The sequence below is a fragment of the Lynx canadensis genome, chromosome D4, assembly GCF_007474595.2.
Source record: "Lynx canadensis isolate LIC74 chromosome D4, mLynCan4.pri.v2, whole genome shotgun sequence".
Lineage (NCBI taxonomy): Eukaryota > Metazoa > Chordata > Mammalia > Carnivora > Felidae > Lynx > Lynx canadensis.
Window position 1 is genome coordinate 73,572,527 of NC_044315.2, and position 17,909 is coordinate 73,590,435.

The window sequence follows — 17,909 nt, forward strand, 5'->3', positions numbered from 1 at the left end:
TGGGGATGATAATAATAATAATAATAATAATAATAATATCATCTGTCCCCTTGTAAGGGTTAAATCAGTTAATACATGTGAAGTCAGAACAGCGCCTGACACTCGTAAATAAATACTCAGCGTTGTCAGTTACTGCCACTATCCTCCACGCCCTGCGGTACCCTTTGGGGGTGAGTTTTCAGCTTCCAGTCCTGCTGACCATCTACCTCTTCCCAGATGTGGCGGCAGCCTTGGGATCCAGGAGCTGGTCCCGTGGGCTGGTTTCCTGGGCAGAGTGAGTCCATGATCACTCAGACATGACACATGGCCCGGCCACCCCCACTGGGACCGCAGGCGGCCAGTTCTGGGCTAAAAATACCACTTTCATGAATGGAGCCAGGGAGGGCCATCCAGGGACCCACAATTAGTGTTTGTGTTAAAACCGAGCCTCTGGCTCTCCACCCCTGCGCCTCAGCACCGCCCCTCCTGTGCTGCTGCTTCAGGGGAGACTCACTCAGGGTTGGGGGGATTGTGCGCCATGAAGGGGGGAGGGGTGGAGTGTACTGATGGGTCCTTTAACAAGCAAGGAGCCCAATTCCCCTAGAACTTTGCTGGGGAGATTGGAAATCTCCCTTTATGTGGAGGAAATGGAAGTTTCCAGAGTTCACAGACAGGGGGTATATCAACCGAATTTGGGCTCTGGATCTGGTCTGCTTCCCGAGTCTCTTCCCTTCACCTGCTGTTGCCACGCGACAGCGTCTTGGGGAGGGGGCCTGACTGGGGCGAGGGGCTGGCCTGAACAGCTTTTCCTCTCTTCCTGAGACCTGAGGTGTGGTCATGTCATGAGGATCAGGGACAGAAACGAGGGTCCAGCTCAGGGAGCAGTAGAGCCAGTGCTGAAGTTGAGGTGGAGGATGGGCTTGGGGTGGACGGATGGAGAAACAGCCAGAAGCCCAAATGGGCAAACGATCTTGGGGTGCCCACCAGCTTGCTGCTGACCAGACCCTCCAAGATTCTTCCTCCCGAGGCAGGAGCCAAGGACTGACATCCTTGAGATGTGACCTGGCCACAGCTGGCAGGGTGAGAGGTAGTCAGCAGGACGCTGGGACCTTAGACCCCCAAAAGGGAGTCAGACCGGGCCCTGTCACTGCCCTGCTAAAATCTTACCTCCCTGGGTTCCTTACTGCTTGAGCATCTGAGGGCAGAACACTTTGGAATAAATGAGGAAGTGGAACTTTGGGACCCCGGGGCCCCAGTCAAAACTGTCCTTTCCTAGAGAAGGATGAAGGGCCTTGAGGGGCATGACGAACAGTGAGGGCTCACAAGGACGTGGAGAAGGACCAAGATCCAACTTACTCTGCTCAGGAGTCATGGAGACCACTCTGAACTCAGGAAACACTGCCCCCTCACCCCATCCTAAGGGATAGGCATGCCGGGAGGCCGCAGCCCCAGGTTGGAGAAAGGGCAGGAGATAAAGATGACTGACCTACTCCTTTCAGAGTGCTCAAGCTAGATCCCAAGTGGGCCCAAAGTAGGTGTTGGGAGGCTTTTAGGATTTGGGGAGTTGAGGCCTTTGGAACTTTGAGAATCTTGGAAATGTTAGAGCTTTGGGGATCTTTAGAAGTCTTGAAAGCTTGGAAATTTTCTAACCTTTGGAATGTTAACATCTGGAACACTTTTGGAATCTTGGACCCTTCTGACATTCTGAGATGTTGAAGGATTTAAACTGAGGGCTCTTTCGATCTCAGAGTGGAAGATGTCCTTTTGATATAAAAATGGACACTCACCAGCACACATGGCCCCTCTCCTCCCACCAGCACTTGGAGCCAGTATTTCAAATATCCTGATCTTAGGCAGTTTTTCATTTCAGATTTTGAAAATAAAATTAAAACTAAAATCGTGCCTGGGTGGCTCAGTCGGTGAGGCGTCTGACTCTTGATTTCGGCTTTGGTCATGATCTCACGGTTGTGGGATCCACACTCAGCACAAAGCCTGCTTAGGATTCTGTCTCTCTCCCTCTGCCCCTCTCCCCTGTTTGCGTTCTCTCTCTCTCTCAAAAAATAAAAACAAAAATAAAATTGTAGAGATCATCTTAAATTTTTTGATGCTGTGTTTCTTAAACAATTGATGACAGTATTTGTTGGCTTATTGGATTTTTAAGATTCCAGATTTTTATTTTTTTAAGATGATTTTTGCCTCTCATGTCTTGGATTCACCAAATATTCACAACTGGGATGGGGCTTAGAAATCAGTTACTCTCAGAAACGGAGAAACCGTACAGAGAGGGCGTGGGATTTGCTCAAGGTCCTACAGTGATTTGGAGTCAGATCTGGGCTTTCTGGTTCCTGGATCTGAGCGGCACCCACGCCTCCCCCCTCCCCCCCACCTCCGCCGCAGCACCCCTGTTCTCAGCAGTAGCTGCTCCATCCCTCAGGCTGAGGCTTTTCCGTGCCTTTCCACAGAACTTTGCCCCACTTCCAAGTTCCCCTTCTGCAAAAATGGGGTTGAGGATTCTTGCGCCAGGCCCAGGCCCATGTGCCTGGAACGTGAGACGCATGTAAGGAGCAGAGATACTGACAGGTGACTTCCAGCAAGCAGGATGCACAGGGAGCTGAGGAAAACAGGCTCACTGCAGCTGGGCCAGGGCCCTCCGGGTCTGGCAAGCTCGTTGGAGAACTAGAGAGCCATTCGGATCCCGGTACTTTGTCTTCTCCAGTATTCTTCTCTAGTGCCCGTCCTTTAAGCCTTCTCGGTCCTTCTCTGCCGTGTCCTCCACCTGCCCCTGTGGGCTCTCCTTCCCCCTGGGTGCTCCTGCCCATGGCGCCTGTGAGCTCATGCCTTCTACAGTCCTGTGGCTTCGCTTTGCCTGCCTTCCTGTATCTCTCAGCTTCGGCTCTCACTCCCAACTTACATGCAGTGTCCCCACAGAGAGGACTTGGTTGGCTTGGAAGTCCCCAACCAGGACAGGCCATGGATTAAAGGAACTCCTATACACGGTCTCTGATCCTTTGACACCAGTGGGGAATCCAACACTTCGGTTGTGATGCTAACTCCCGGAGTCATTGCAGACCCCACGGGTTTAGGGCTCTGTCTCACAAGACTCTCCTCACTTCAGATGCCAGTCACAAGCCCCAGGGACCACCTGTACTTCATGACCAACTGGCTAGGAATTCAGGGGTCCCCACAACCCCTCTTCAGGTTCCATAATTTGCTGGGACAACTCACAAAACTCAGGAACATGCTTTACTTCTTATCACTGGTTCATTAGAGAGGATCCAAGTCAGAAGCAACCAGGGCAAAGAGACGCATAGGATGAAATATGGCGGTTGGTGGGTGGGACGGCACAGAGTTTCTTGCCCTTTCCAGGCAAGCCACTCTCCCAGCAGCTCCATATTCACCAGCCCAGAAACTCTCCAAACTCTGTTTAGGGGTTGTTCTAGAAATTTCATTATATAGTCATGATACATTTAATCCTTGGCCATTGGTGATTGAATTCCATCTCCAGGCTCTCTCCCCTCCTAGGGGGTTGGAGGCCGTGGGAACAGCCAGCCCCCATCCTGAACCTATCCAGGGCCCCACTGCAAGCCATCTCATTAGCATACAAAGGACAATAAACTCCAAGGGATTAGGACCTCAGTGCCAGGAACCAGGAACAAAGACCAAATGTTTATTTTCCTATTAAATCTACTGGGCCACTTCTCAGGCCACCAGCCAACTCCAAGATTGGCTTGCTGCTCTAAGGTCAAACACCCGCTTAAGTCCAGGCGGCTCTGGTCAGGCTGGGAGGGTCATGCAGCGTAGTGTTTGGTGGCCATGTGTAAACTGCTCGGATTGGGCGCGGACACGGCAGGTGACGGAAGTGTCTGGGCAGCTGGTAGTTACTCAGCCTGGCTCGTACAGGACACAGAGGGCAAGAATCTCTGCGTTTCAGTGTGCCATCTTCAGAAGGCTTCTCTCCCCCCCCACCCCCTTCTTGTCACCTCTCCCTTGCTATTTCATCTTATTTTAAAAAATATTTTATTTTGGGGGTGCCTGGCTGGCTCAGTTGGTTAAGTCTCCAACTCTTGATTTCAGCTCAGGTCATGACCTCACGACCCTGAGATCGAGCCCCCAGATCCTGCTTGGGATTCTCTCTCTCCCTCTCTCTCTCTGCCCCTCTCCTGCTCTTGCGCTCATGCTCGCCCTCTCTCTCACTCTCGCTGTTTTTCTCTCTCTCTCTCAAAATAAATAAACTTTAAAAAGAAGCTTTTATCTTTAAATAACCTCTACACCCAGCGTGGGACTTGAACTTATAACCCCAAGATCAAGAGTTACATGCTGTATCAACTGCGCCAGCCAGAGGCCCCTCTCCTTTGTTATTTTAAATGACACATTGGAAAGAAAACAATTGTCTACAGATTTAGCCATCCTGCAGATCAGTGCCCATTCTCCCTCCACTTCCAAGCTCCACCTCACCCCCAGTCCCCTCTTTCCTCACATCCACCCAGTCATTCGGGTCTTTTGTTCATTCCTGAAATAAGCGAAGCCTTTTCTATCTAGAATGTTCTATCATTCTATCTAGAATGTTCTTCTCTGCCTCCACCCTACCGCTGGCGAACTCCCCCCTCCTCAGGCCCTGTGTGGCCTCTGAGTGACACATTCCTCGTGTGTGCACCCTTGTGCTTCTCCTTAATAATACTTCTCAGGCTGGGGCACCTGGGTGGTTCAGTCGGTTGAGCGTCCGACTTCAGCTCAGGTCACGATCTCACGGTTCCTGAGTTCGAGCCCCGCGTCGGGCTCTGTGCCGACAACTCAGAGCCTGGAGCCTGCTTCGGATTCTGTGTCTCCCTCTCTCTCTGCCCCTCCCCGTCTCGTGCTCTGTCTCTGTCTCACTCAAAAATAAATAAACATTAAAAAAAATAATATCCCTCAGGCTCTCAAATGATACAGCACCATGCTCTAACACCTAGAATAGGCCTGGCTTAGTAACAGCTATTGAATGAATGAGTGAATGAATGAATGAATGAATGAGGTTGAATCAGAGATAATTACAATATACAAAGGCTTATATGTGTGAGTGAATTAGGAAAATGAAACAACTGGAATATTCAATAATAGCCTATTAAAAATACATTTAGTAGTCTACCATGGAATTTCCATGGTCACTAAAATCACTATTTAAACGCATACGCATACCCAACATCATTAGTCATTAGAGGAAATACAAATCAAAACCATAATGAGATACTTCTTCACGCTCACTAGAATGGCTATAATTAAAACAAAAAAGGGGGGTGAGGCAAAATAAGCAGTGGTGGTGAGGATGTGGAGAAATTGGAATTCTCAAACATCACTGATGGGAACGTAAAATGGTGTGGCCACTGTGGAAAGCAGTCTGGCAGCTTCTCAAAAGGCTAAACATAGAATTACCAGATGACCCAGCCCTTCAACTCCTAGGTATATATCCAAGAGAAATGAAAACATTTGCCCACACAAAAACTTGTATGTGAATGTTCATAGCAGCATCCTTCATAATATCCCAAAGGGGGAAGCATCCCAAATGGCCATCAGCTAATGAAGGGATAAACACAGGACGATCATACTCAGCCACAGAAGAGACGTGCTGTTCCATGCTACAACGTGGATGAGCCTTGAAAACGAAAACATGCTAAGAGGAAGAAACCAGGCACAACTCCATTTATGTGACCTATCCAGAGTGGCGTATCCGTAGATAGAAAGCAGATTAGTGGTTGTCTGGATGTAGGGAGAGGGAAGAATGGGGACTGGTTGCTAACAGGTACCAGTTTCTTTTGGGCATGATAGAAAGGTTCTGGAATGAGATAGTGGTGATAGCTGTACCACCTGATGAGAATGCCAAAAGCCACTGACTTGTACATTTTGTTATTTGAAAAAAAAATTTTTTTTTAAGGGGCGCCTGGGTGGTTCAGTCGGCTAAGCGTCCGGCTTTGGCTCAGGTCATGATCTCACTATTCGTGGGTTCAAGCCCCACACCGGGCTCTGTGCTGACAGCTCGGAGCCTGGAGCCTGCTTCGGATTCTGTGTCTCCCTCTCTTCTGCCCCTCCCCTGCTTGTGCTCTCTCTCTCTCTCTCTCTCAAAAATAAAGAAACATTAAAAAAATTGAAAAAGAAATTTTTTTTTCGTTTTTTTTTTTAATTTATTTTTGGGACAGAGAGAGACAGAGCATGAACGGGGGAGGGGCAGAGAGAGAGGGAGACACAGCATCGGAAACAGGCTCCAGGCTCCGAGCCATCAGCCCAGAGCCTGACGCGGGGCTCGAACTCACGGACCGCGAGATCGTGACCTGGCTGAAGTCGGACGCTTAACCGACTGCGCCACCCAGGCGCCCGAAAAAGAAATTTTTAAAGTAATCTCTACCCGCAGTGTGGCGCTCAAACCCACAACCCCTAGATTAAGAGTCATAAGCTCTACCGACTGAGCCTGTCAGGTGTCCCTTGATTTGCATATTTTAAATGGTGAATTTTACGTTATGTAAATTATATCTAAGGAAAGTAATTAAAAGCGTCTTCAATGATAGAAGAGAGCACTTGTGAATTATTAAAGGGATAACACTGGATACATAATCTAGCTACAGCATGTACTGTAATCTATACAGACCATAATTTCTAAAAATTATTAGAGACAGAGACAGAGACAGAGACAGAGACAGAGAGTAGGAGGCACAGATATGCAACCACAAACTCAGACATGTTAAGAAATGTCATGTCTGTCTCAATTTTAAAAATTACTTTAGATCTGACTCAGACCCTGGTCCACTGGACCAGTGGGAAATTCTCATTCATCCTGGGGCTCGTTCTTCTCTCCATCCGCACCTCCACACTGACAGGAGTGGTGGGCCTTTCAATCTGGCCTTTTGGTGCTTCCTTGCAGGGGTTGGGGGAGTCAAGTGTGTCTGGGGTTCAGACTCCCTGGACCTCCTCACCGCCACCCACTGTGTCTGACCCCACCCCTGATTAGGACGCCCCCCCTTGCCCTCCTCACCCCTCCCTCTCTTCCTTTCTCTCTGGTCTTAAAGCCCCAGCCCTCCACCCTCCTCCCTCCGGGGCGCTTAGCACAGCACTTGACATTTTTCTAGCATTGGTCTCTGCAGGTGGACTTTTAGGTGGTTTTCATTATTTGTTTTTAAGCTTGTTTGAATTTTCTGCAATGAGTGGATATTCCTTTATTGGTTTAAAATAGGATTTAAAAATCCTACCACCTGCTACCTAAGAAAAAGAAATACTCTCCTGCCCGCAGTGCCAGGCTCTCTTCAGCCCCGCCCCTTCCCTGGCCAGTGCCACTCGGAGTGGGAGGGGATGGCACTCCAATGGCATTCCTCTCGTGCCTCTTTCCGCTCAGGTGGGCTGGGCTAGGCCACTCAATATAGAATTTGCCAGAAAATGGCAAGAGAGTGCCCTGGCCCTCGAATACAAAACACCGGAGAAAAGGGAAATGGAGAGAAGATTCGTGAGAAATTTCTTTGAAGAAAAGCTTTGTTGTGGGGACTGAGGCATGAGGGGGGGGAGGGGTGCGAGGGGGCAGGGGTGTGAGGGGACTGCCACCTTCTGCACCTTAATGAACCACCTAAAGAGAGCGTGGCATGCATTTCCTGAAGTTGAGGGTCACTGGGGACTGTAGAAAGTGCAAGTAGCCTCTGTCAGGGAGGATGGGGGGCAAGGACAAGCATGAGTGACCCTCCTCCCAGAAGGTGTTTCCTGAAGCCTATGTGGGGCCAGGAGAGCTGACCTGCAGCCCTTCCAAAACCTTCTGGAGAGAATCTTCTGGAAAGGGGAGGAGTCTTCACGGGGCAGTGTTCATGGGGCAGAGCCTTCATGGGGTGGGGGTCTCTGAGTGGGAAGGAAGAGGGAGAACCCTGGCCCAAGCGGGAGCCTCAGAAACCCGCATGAAAGTGCCCAGAAGAAAAGCAGCTGTGGGCTCGGAGAGCCTCACACGGAAGCAGCCAGCCGGGTACAAAGTTCCCCGTTCCTTTTTCTTGCTCTCTTCCTTTGCTGCTCAAACCCTGGCTGGGTTGAAACTGCAGCCTGGGCTATGGGATGTGGCAATGAGGAGAGAAGACGCTGACCACGGCCTCTATTTCTGGACCAGAAAATTCCACGTGGGTCTGGGCACTCTCGATGTCGTGATGGTCTCAGAAGGACGGTCCTTACTTGGGGCCAAGCAGAAAAGTTGCCCTTCCCCAGAGTCGCCTCACCGACGGCGTTTTAAAGATAGTGAGACACAGGGCGCCTGGGTGGCGCAGTCGGTTGAGCGTCAGACTTCAGCCAGGTCACGATCTCGCGGTCCGTGAGTTCGAGCCCCGCGTCGGGCTCTGGGCTGATGGCTCGGAGCCTGGAGCCTGTTTCCGATTCTGTGTCTCCCTCTCTCTCTGCCCCTCCCCCGTTCATGCTCTGTCTCTCTCTGTCCCAAAAATAAATAAACGTTGAAAAAAAAAATTTTTTTTAAAAATAAAAAAATAAAAAAAAATAAAAAGATAGTGAGACACAAAAACTCAAGTTGGGGTTTTGAGGACATGATCGGTGCCGCCTGCTCCAAGAGCTGGTTCTAAGAGCTTTATTTTCGGCAGCCACTGTGAGCTGGCCCTTGGCCTAGTGCCACAAACGTGTGCCTCGGTTGGCCTCACGACGCCGCTCCCAGAGGCAGGTGACCCTCCTGATGATCCAGGAGGAGAAACAAAGGCCCGGAGCCATCAGTGCCTATCCTTGGTCACACAGCTAGTAAGTGGCAGATCTGAGGGCTTCCGCGATGGCCAGGTCTGCCCCCCGGTGTCTCTGTCTCCCCCTCTGGGGAATGGGGATGTGGTGGGTTACCTTGCGGGGTCACCAGAACGATTCATTCAGAGTGTGACTAGAGGTGCCCAGTTAGGAGGGCGCAATCTTCTTGGCCCGCCCTTCCCCCACCGCCCAGGCACTGTCTCTGGCAGGGCCCGGAGCTGTATGTTTGGCCTGGTGGGTCCTCATGTCTGGAAAGCATGGCTTGCTGGCACGTTTGGCTTTTGGATTCTGGAAATCCCCCCTTGTGTCCCCCACCCTCCATCTCTGGGCAGCTGACAGCGGGAAACCCGGTGCCAGGCCGGAGGGGGCCAGGCTCTGGAAAAAGGATTGCCGTCCTCCGGAGGCACGCCAGGGTGAGGTCTGGCCGGCTCAGCCTTTCTCAGGCACAGCTCCACGCTAACCTCACTTGACGTCGATGTTTCTGGTTTACTGGGAACCAGGCAGAATCTGTGAGTCCTCAAAATATGAGAAGCTGGGGTTTTTTTTCTGCTGGTGTCCGCCTGGCACCCTCCAGGCCCTTCCAGGGAGGGCCAAGGAATTAGGTTTGCAGAGACCTGGAGCAGGATGAAATGAGGGATAGCGAGGGGGCACTTCTGCTGGGCCGGGCCCTCCACTGTGGCCAGGAGTCTGGCGTCCCTGCCTCACTTGCCCTGTGATCTCAGGCAGAGCCAGCTGGCTATCATGGCCTCCTGAGCCCACGTGGATGTAGGAAGGACAAACAATTTTCCATCTACCCTTCTGAGCTCTTGTGATAAAAGACAGATGAGCAAGAGAAAACCAAACAGCAGTTTATTAACACGTATGGATACGTGAGAGATTTCCCGGAAGAGTAACCCCATCTTAGAATTCAGGTTTGGGTGCCTGGGTGGCTCGGTTGGTTAAGCGTCCAACTTCAGCTCACGTCACGATCTCATGGTTTGTGAGTTCGAGCCCCACGTCAGGCTCTGTGCTGACAGCCCAGAGCCTGGAACCTACTTCGGATTCTGTGTCTCATTCTCTCTCTGCCCCTTCCCTGCTTATGCTCTGTCTCTCTCTGTCTCTCAAAAATAAATAAATGTAAAAAAAAAAAAATTAAAAAAAAAGAATTCAGGTTTAAATAGTATCTTTGTGTGTGTGTGCATGTGTGTGTGCGTGTTTATTTATTTATTTTGAAAGAGAGAGAGGGCGGGGCAGAGAGAGAAGAAGAGAGAGAATCCCAAGCAGGCTCCACTCTGTCAGCACAGAGCCTGACGCGGGGCTCGATCTCACGAACCGTGAGATCATGACCTACAAGACTGAGCCACCCAAGCACCCCTTAAATAGTATCTTGCTAGGGAAAGGGGGGGAGGGGGCTGGAGGCCTCTAAGGGAGAGGGAAGTGGTTTTGGGGAAAGATGAATGGGCTCTTAGAATAGATGGGCGGTGTGACAGTTTGTGACGTGACACGTGTGACGTGTCAGGGTGGGGGATCCACTTTCTAGGGTCCTCTCCTGAGTCTAGAGTCAACCCCCTCAGGGAGAGGCTGTGGCAGTTGAGTTTCTTGAGGCAGATAGGGGGGTTCAGAGAAAGCCTCTTCCTTCATTTGCTGCTTTTCAAAGTGCCTACAGCTCAAAATAATTGATTGACCCGAGTGGCATACCGTGGGGTGGCCTTTCTGCTACTCGTCATGTGAAATGGCAGCAACAGTTCTCCACCGCCTGTGTGTGCATGTGTGTGTGCGCGTGTGTGCGCGTGCGTGTGCAGCTGTGAAGGGGAGATGGGGGCTTGGGAAATGGGGGCTGAGCACTTTGGTTGTCACAGGGGTGGAGGTGGGGTGCTGTTGGCAGACCGTGGGGCAAAGCCAGGGATTCTAAACGTCCTGCAATGCACAGGACGGTCCCACACAGTGAGGGCCGGTCACGCCTCATTGCGAAATTCCGGATAAGGTCATTTTCAAGGTTCGAGCCTTTTGATGTTTTAGGATCAGTAATGGGAAGAATAAAAGTGTGCTGCTGCTGAAGCCGAGGAAGAATTTTCTTGGGCCCTCATCGTTATCATCACTGAGCTCACCAAACATCAGGCAACGGTGCCAGGGAATGAAGAAGCCCCTCAAAGGCCCCCACCGCCCTGTAAGAGGGGGTGTCTAGTTAACGGAAGGCCACTTGGTGGGTGTCACTGCGGGAAGTTTGGGGATTAAGGGCTGGAGGCGGCAGAAGTTGGAGTTGGGGGCAGGTGAGGAGGGGTGGGCTGAGGGTGAGGAGGGTGGAGACCCTGCAGTGGGGGGGGGGGGGGGGCGGGGTGGAAAGCTGGGTCCTTGGGAGGCAGGGGCAGGGAAAAACTCCTGGAGGCGTGGTGTTGGGGAGGAAAGGATGCTTTGACGCAGGGATGTCAAATGTTCAGTATAAAGTTGTGTCGGGCAGCGTAAACATGTTTCCACATTCCTTCTTCAGCTAAATCTGGAGCACACCCACCGATGCCGTGGGGGATGGGTTCTTCCCGGTAATGGAGGAAGGAGCTGAGTGTTGCTTCTGAGCAGACGCACCAAGGAACTGAGGCGGTGCTCCCGGGGCTACTGAATCACCCACGCTGAGTTAACTCTGAGAGGCTCAGAGATGAGAAGCAGAGAAACCACGAGAAACAACCCCCTCGTGTCGAAATCTCGGGAAGGGCTTCAGACTGGGAGGGAGGGGCTCGTGGCGATCCGGTCATGCTGATCTCAGGGAGGACTGCGTTTATTGCTAACCCCCCGCGGACTTGAGGAGCCGCGCGTAACAGGGGTTAACCGGCCGGGCTGTCAGTTCGGGTCGGCCGGTCTGAATCCCAGCCCTGCCCTTTCTACCTGCGTGGCCTTGGCAAGTTGCACCCTCTGAGCGTCGGCTTCTCATCTGTAAAATGGGGGCAATGTCAGTGCTCCCCCTAGAGGCTGCTGTGAAGATGGGCTTGCATAAGCCACCTAAGGCCTTGAGCACAGCGCACGACGTACATTTCTTGGTAGGTATCAGTGGTTATCACGATGACAGTCACTAGGCCCAGTATCTTCAGGGACAGGGAGACTGCAGCTGCCAAATGGGTTTCCATATGTTCTCTCATTTCATCCTCACACAGGTTCCAGAAGGCATGTACTTAGCTCCCTGCTGTACAGATGAGCAGCGCAGGCTCAGAGAGGTAAAGCAACTCCACCTGAGGCCACACAGCCAGCAAGCTCTGGAGTCCGGGTTTGGACTCAGGTCTCTCTGACTCCATGGCCCAGCTCTAGCCACTCCTGCAGGCAGCCTCCAGGGGAGTCTGACAGTGGGGCGAGGTGCCTTGCCAGGTAGTGAGTTCCCTGTCCCTAATCCTTAGGCACACTGGTGGGGGACGGATGCCCCGGGCAGGAACACAGGGGGTTCCTGGCTCTAGGATCCAATTCTGTGGCTCGTTTCAGGCCTTGGGAAGGGTTGTGGGAATTTACCGGGGAGCTTCCAGGCCCGGGTCATGAGGTTTCAGGGCCAGGGTGTGCTAAGAAAGCCTGTAGACCCAAGCGGCCACCGTGACCCTTAACACACACAGAGGGGGAGCGCGTGTGCACGTGTGCGTGTGTGCGTCTGTGCACGCTGAATCAGCACTGCTTTAGTTTCCTCCCCAAGACCCCCAGCCTTACTGGTGAGGTCACCCCACAAGGAATAGTCTGCACTCAAGGTCACAGGTGCCGACACAGGATATGGGCACAAAATTCTAAGGAAGTTGTCCGGGGAGGGCTGGAGGCTTGGCGACCCTGACATTCTTTATGCGGCAAGCCTGAGTTCTGTCGTCTGGGGCTGGCCAGAGGGTACCCGGCCTCAGGAGACAGGGGCAGTGAGAGCCCCACAGGTGGGTCCAGTGGCCTGGGAGCAGGAGACAGTGAGTCAGGAACCTGCTGGCCCACCAACTCATTCTCCTGTCCCTTCTTTCCTTTCCATCGGACGGGACCCAGGCTAGGCTCCCATGAGGTGGACAGGGTCCTGGATGCCTGACTGGAATTCCTTGGAATTCCCCAAGCTGGGAAAGCACAGGAGTATTCCCCTAAAAGGCCTGGCGGGTGAATGACTAGCCCCAAAAGACATTATTGCATCAAAGAAGAGGAAAGCAATTCGGTGCAGAAATTTCCGGTAGGAAAGGTACCCGGAATATTCTTGGGCTGGGGGTGGGAGTCGGGGGCGCTTTCTTCCTGCTTAGGGAAGTGACCTCTCCGAGGAAGAAGGACAGCTGTTCCCATCACCTCGGGGCGGAATGTGAGAAAACGGACTGGGATTACAGCAAGAGGGATTCAGGTTAGATACTCAGATCGACCGGTAAAGCAGGAACTAGAATCTCTTACTCCATATGGGATTCAGCCTGAAGCTGTAAACAGGCTCAGCATGGCTGACAGACATCCACAGAAACGGAGCAAAAATGGAGGGGAACAGGGAAGACAATCTTTCCAACCGACGACGGAGTTCTTAGTGTCCACCATATTCCTGGGACTGTGCTGGGTGTCTTGGCAATAGGTCCGTGGTCTGTTTCTCAGAAACTTGTAGCACATGACTGGAAGAAAGAGCCTGAACACCAGTCAAAAGTAAAAAAATAAAAACAAATTAAAAAATCAAAGTTCAAATCCAGGATGTAATATTTACAGAGACCAGGGAACACAGGAAGAAAATAGAACTGAATGCGCCCATTTTGTGGAGGGGGGTGGGCTCAGAGAGGATGCGTCCCATGTTCAGGGCCACGCAGCTGTCGGGGGCAGACCTGGCTTTCCCCAGTGTGCCACATATGCTCGTGCTGGATGCCCGAAACTCGGTGTTGGAAACTCAGTACCTGCCGACCCATTCCAGGGGCATTCGAGGCAGCAGGAAGCCTAGTTAGGGGTGCAGGTGCTTGAGAAAGGTGGGATCAGAGAGGGCACCGAGAGGCGGGAAGGTGGTCAGGCTAGGTGAGGACAGATGTCCCCGGCTCCAGGATCAGTCACAGACAAGAAGTTCGCAATAGATGGAGATCTTCTCGGAGCCCCTGGCTGGAGTGCCTGGGTTTTCGGTGTGGCACTTGTGTAGTGAATGCCTCTTGGACGCAAAAGGGCGGGGTGCGTAGGGAGCGCTGGCTTCGAAATTGGGCCTATCTGGGCTCCAACCCAGCCCCAACTCTGTGTGGCCCTGGGCAGGTTACTTGCCCTCTCTGAGACTCCATTTCCCCCAACGAATAAACCAGAATACTTTCCTCGCAGGGATGTAACACGTAGAGCATTTAGCCCAGTGCTTGGTGCATCGTGAGAACCCCACAAACGGGGGCTGCTTTCACTCAGTCTGTGATCGGGCCAGTCCCGTCTCTGCTTGCTTTCCGGTCTCACTTTCTCCAGATAACAGGACATCTTCTTCCGAGCTGCTCTGAGAGGCCAGGGCTCCGCCAGCGACTCTGGGCAGGGGCTGACCAGCCACAGTCCCCATGGAGATCAAATTTCCAGCCCCTCAATGAAGCCAAGTAAACACAGGGGAGACAGCATGGCTCCCTCAGCTGCCCGCTAACGACCAGATTCCCAAGGCCACCGCAGCCGCGGCTGCTCGCTCTGAGTGCGTCTGGCTCCAGTGTCCCAGGGCCCTGCTGTTGTCACTCTCATGAGACCCTGGGGTTTGGGGTGGGGGTGTGGAAGAGGCTGTGCAAGCGGTTTGGAGGCTGCTGCAGCTGGGCCATCAGCTGCTTCCAGGAGCAGATGGCTTTTCTCTTGGAGTTTCCCTTTCCAGCTCCCTCCTCCCGCTGTTGATGACTTCACCGGCCCCATAAAGCTGCCGACAGAGAAGATAGAGCCGGAGGTGCTAAGGAAACCCCCGCCTCCAGCCCTGAGCCTGCTGCACCCCGTTTCTCTGTGGCTCCAGTTTTATGACCTCTAAATTCTTCCTCTCCTCTCCGACTTTTGACTTTCCGAGAGAGAGATCGTGTATTTAACACAGGAGCAACTATGGACTAGGCATAGGTGAGCAAGACATAGAATCCCAGCCTGCAAGGATTTTACAATTTCTGCCTGATGAACTCCTATCCGACCTGCAAAGCCCAGGTCAAATATCCTCTCCGGGCTACTCACCTCCTGCGGCTTCCTCACTGGTTCTCTGCACATGGCCGCATGAGCTTTTCAGGGTCACTTTGCCTCTTGAGAACCTTTACTAGTGCTGCTCGCCTCCAAATTCTCTCACCCGTCATCCCTGAGCAACCCATACTCACCCTTCAGATCTCAGCTCAGATGGCACCTCACACAGAGTAAGGGCCCCTGGGCTTCTCCCTCGAGGTCATTACCTTGGTGTGTAATTTTTTTTTAATGTTTATTTATTTTTGAGAGAGAGAGAGACAGAGCGTGAGCAAGAGAGGGGCAGAGAGAGAGAGAGAGGGAGACACAGAAGCTGAAGCAGTTTCCAGGCTCTGGCTGTCAGCACAGAGCCTGATGCGGGGCTCGAACTCACAAACTGCGAGATCGTGACCTGAGCCGAAGTCCAACGGTTAACTGACTGAGCCACTCAGGTGCCCGACCTTGGCGTGTAATTTAAGCATTTGTTTGTTTGATTCCTATCTGCCTCCCTCCCTGGAATGTAAATTCTACAAGGGCAGAGAGCCTGTGTGTTTGACTACTTTTGAAATCTCAGGGTCTCAGTCTGCATCTGCTGAATGGACACCCTCTTCCATGAAGCCTCCCTGATTTTCTCAGGTTTCTCTCATCTGCACATCTCATTGCTTTCTTTCTTGCTCTGACTTTGTGAACATTTATTCTGGAATATTTTACACACATAGAAAAGCTCATAAAGTCTGTGTATAGTTTAACAAAGAATTTTCGAGCAAACTAACTTAACTACCACTTAACTGTGGCCCAGGTCAAGATAAAGAGCGTAATCAGCAACTAGAACCCCCAGTGTGCCTTTCCCTCCCCACGGCAGTTAGCTATGATCTTGCTTTTTGATGGTTTTCTTGCTTTATTTTATAGTTTTGCTATTTACATAGGCATTCCTAAACCACAGAGTTTAATGTTGCCCATTTTTGGAGATTTATGCGCACAGAATGATACTGCACATATTTTTAAATATGTTTTTGGCTTCTTTGGCTCAATATTATGTTTATGAGGCTCATGCATGTGGGGTGTGTAATTGTAGTTCATCCACTTTCTTTGCTGTAGATAGAGTGTTCTGTGTGACATCATTTATGTAGCGTTCATTCTGCCGCTGGTAGAGTTTAACTGTGCTGCTATAAACTTTCTCTTTTGTCTCTTGAAGGACATGTGCCCTCAGATTTCAGGGTCTATCCCTAGGAGTAGAAATGTTGGGTCTTAGGATACACACTGCATCAGTTTCATTAAATAATGCTAAACTATGCTCTAAAGTGTTTGTAGTGGGGCTCCTGGGTGGCTCAGTCGGTTGAGCATCTGACTTCAGCTCAGGTCATGATCTTGTGGTTTGTGAGTTTGAGCCCCGCGTCGGGCTCTGTGCTGATGGCTCAGAGCCTGGAGTCTGCTTCGGATTCTGTATCTCCTCCTCTCTCTGCCCCTCCCCTGCTCATGCTCTGTCTCTCAGTAATAAATAAACTTTAAAGCAAAACAAAAAAAAGTATTTGTAGCAATTCACACTCCCTTAGCTGTGAATCCATTTCTCCACATCCTTGCCAACACTTGGTATTGCCAGATTTAAAAATGTTTGCCCATCTGGTGGGCACATTATTGCATCTCACGATCTTAACTTGCACTTCCCTCATGACCAGTAAGTTTGAGCATCATTTCATATTGTTATTAGCCATTTGGAGTTCCCTTTTTTGGGAAGCGTCCTTCCAAGATTTTGTCGTTTCTTTTTCTTATTGATGATAGGCATTTATTCTGGACATGGGTTCTTTGTCAGATATGTGTTGTGAACGTCCTCTCCCATCCTGAGTTTTGTCTTTTCACTCCCTTAATTGCATGCCTTGGTGGCCAGGCATTTAAATTTTTAATGTAATAAAATGTATCAGACTTTTATGTTTATGCTTTAAAAAAGTGTTTTACAAGGGCGCCTGGGTGGCTCAGTCGGTTGAGTGCCAGACTTTGGCTCAGGTCATGATCTCACGGTTCGTGGGTTCGAGTTCCACATCAGGCTCTGTGCTGACAGCTCAGAGCCTGGAGCCTGCTTCAGATTCTGTGTCTCCCTCTCTCTGTGCCCCTTCTCGGCTCTCATACACACACACTCTCTCTCTCTCTCAAAAATAAATAAATGTCAAAAAAATTTTTTTAATGTTTTACTTATTTAAGTAATCTCTACACCCAACATGGGGCTCAGACTCACGACCCCTGAGATCAAGAGTTGCATGCTCTTCTGACTGAGCCAGCCAGGTTCAGGTCAAAGTTCATTTTTTTCTTCCACATGAATATCCTTTGTCCTTTCCTGGTCCTTAGGAAAGGACCTTTCTTAAGGCCTTAGGTCCTTTCCTAACCAATGTCCTTTCCTGACTACCTCCCCTTTGTCATAAATCAGGTGTCCACCTGTGCCTGGGTCTGTTTCTAGATTCTGCTCCATTGGACCATTCTTGTACCAATATCACACCTTCCTGCAGCTGTACTTTACTGTGTGTAGCTTTATACTAAGACTTGACAGCTCGTAGAGCAAGGCTTCCATTTTGTTACTCTTCTGCAAGAGTGTTTTGTTCCTTTGAATTTCCATATGCATTTTAGAAAGAACCTTTCAAGTTCTGCTGACACACACACACACACACACACACACACACACACACCTGAACTTCTGCATCTATCCTTTATAGCACTGGATTATAGATGTTTATGTGTCTGCCCCCACCCCACCCCCACCCTCAGGTCTCCCTGAAGGTATGAGTTCCCATAAAGCCGCTGCTTGAGCATCTTTCCAGGCTGGGGGTGAGTCTAGTGCTTAAAAACGTGTGTGCAGCGGGGCATCTGGGTGGCTCAGTCGGCTAAGCATCTGACTCTTGATTTCGGCTCAGGTCATGATCTCACGGTTCATGAGTTCGAGCCCCGCGTCAGACTCTGTGCTGATAATGCAGAGCCTGCTTGGGATTCTGTCTCCCTCTCTCTCTCTGTCCCTCTCCTGTTTGCTCTTTGTCTCTGTCAAAATAAATAAAAATACACATAAAAAAATGAAAATGTGTGTGCAACAAAACCCCAGCAAACCCGTTATCACATCTTGCACTCAATCAATGAAACTGCAGTCAAATCCA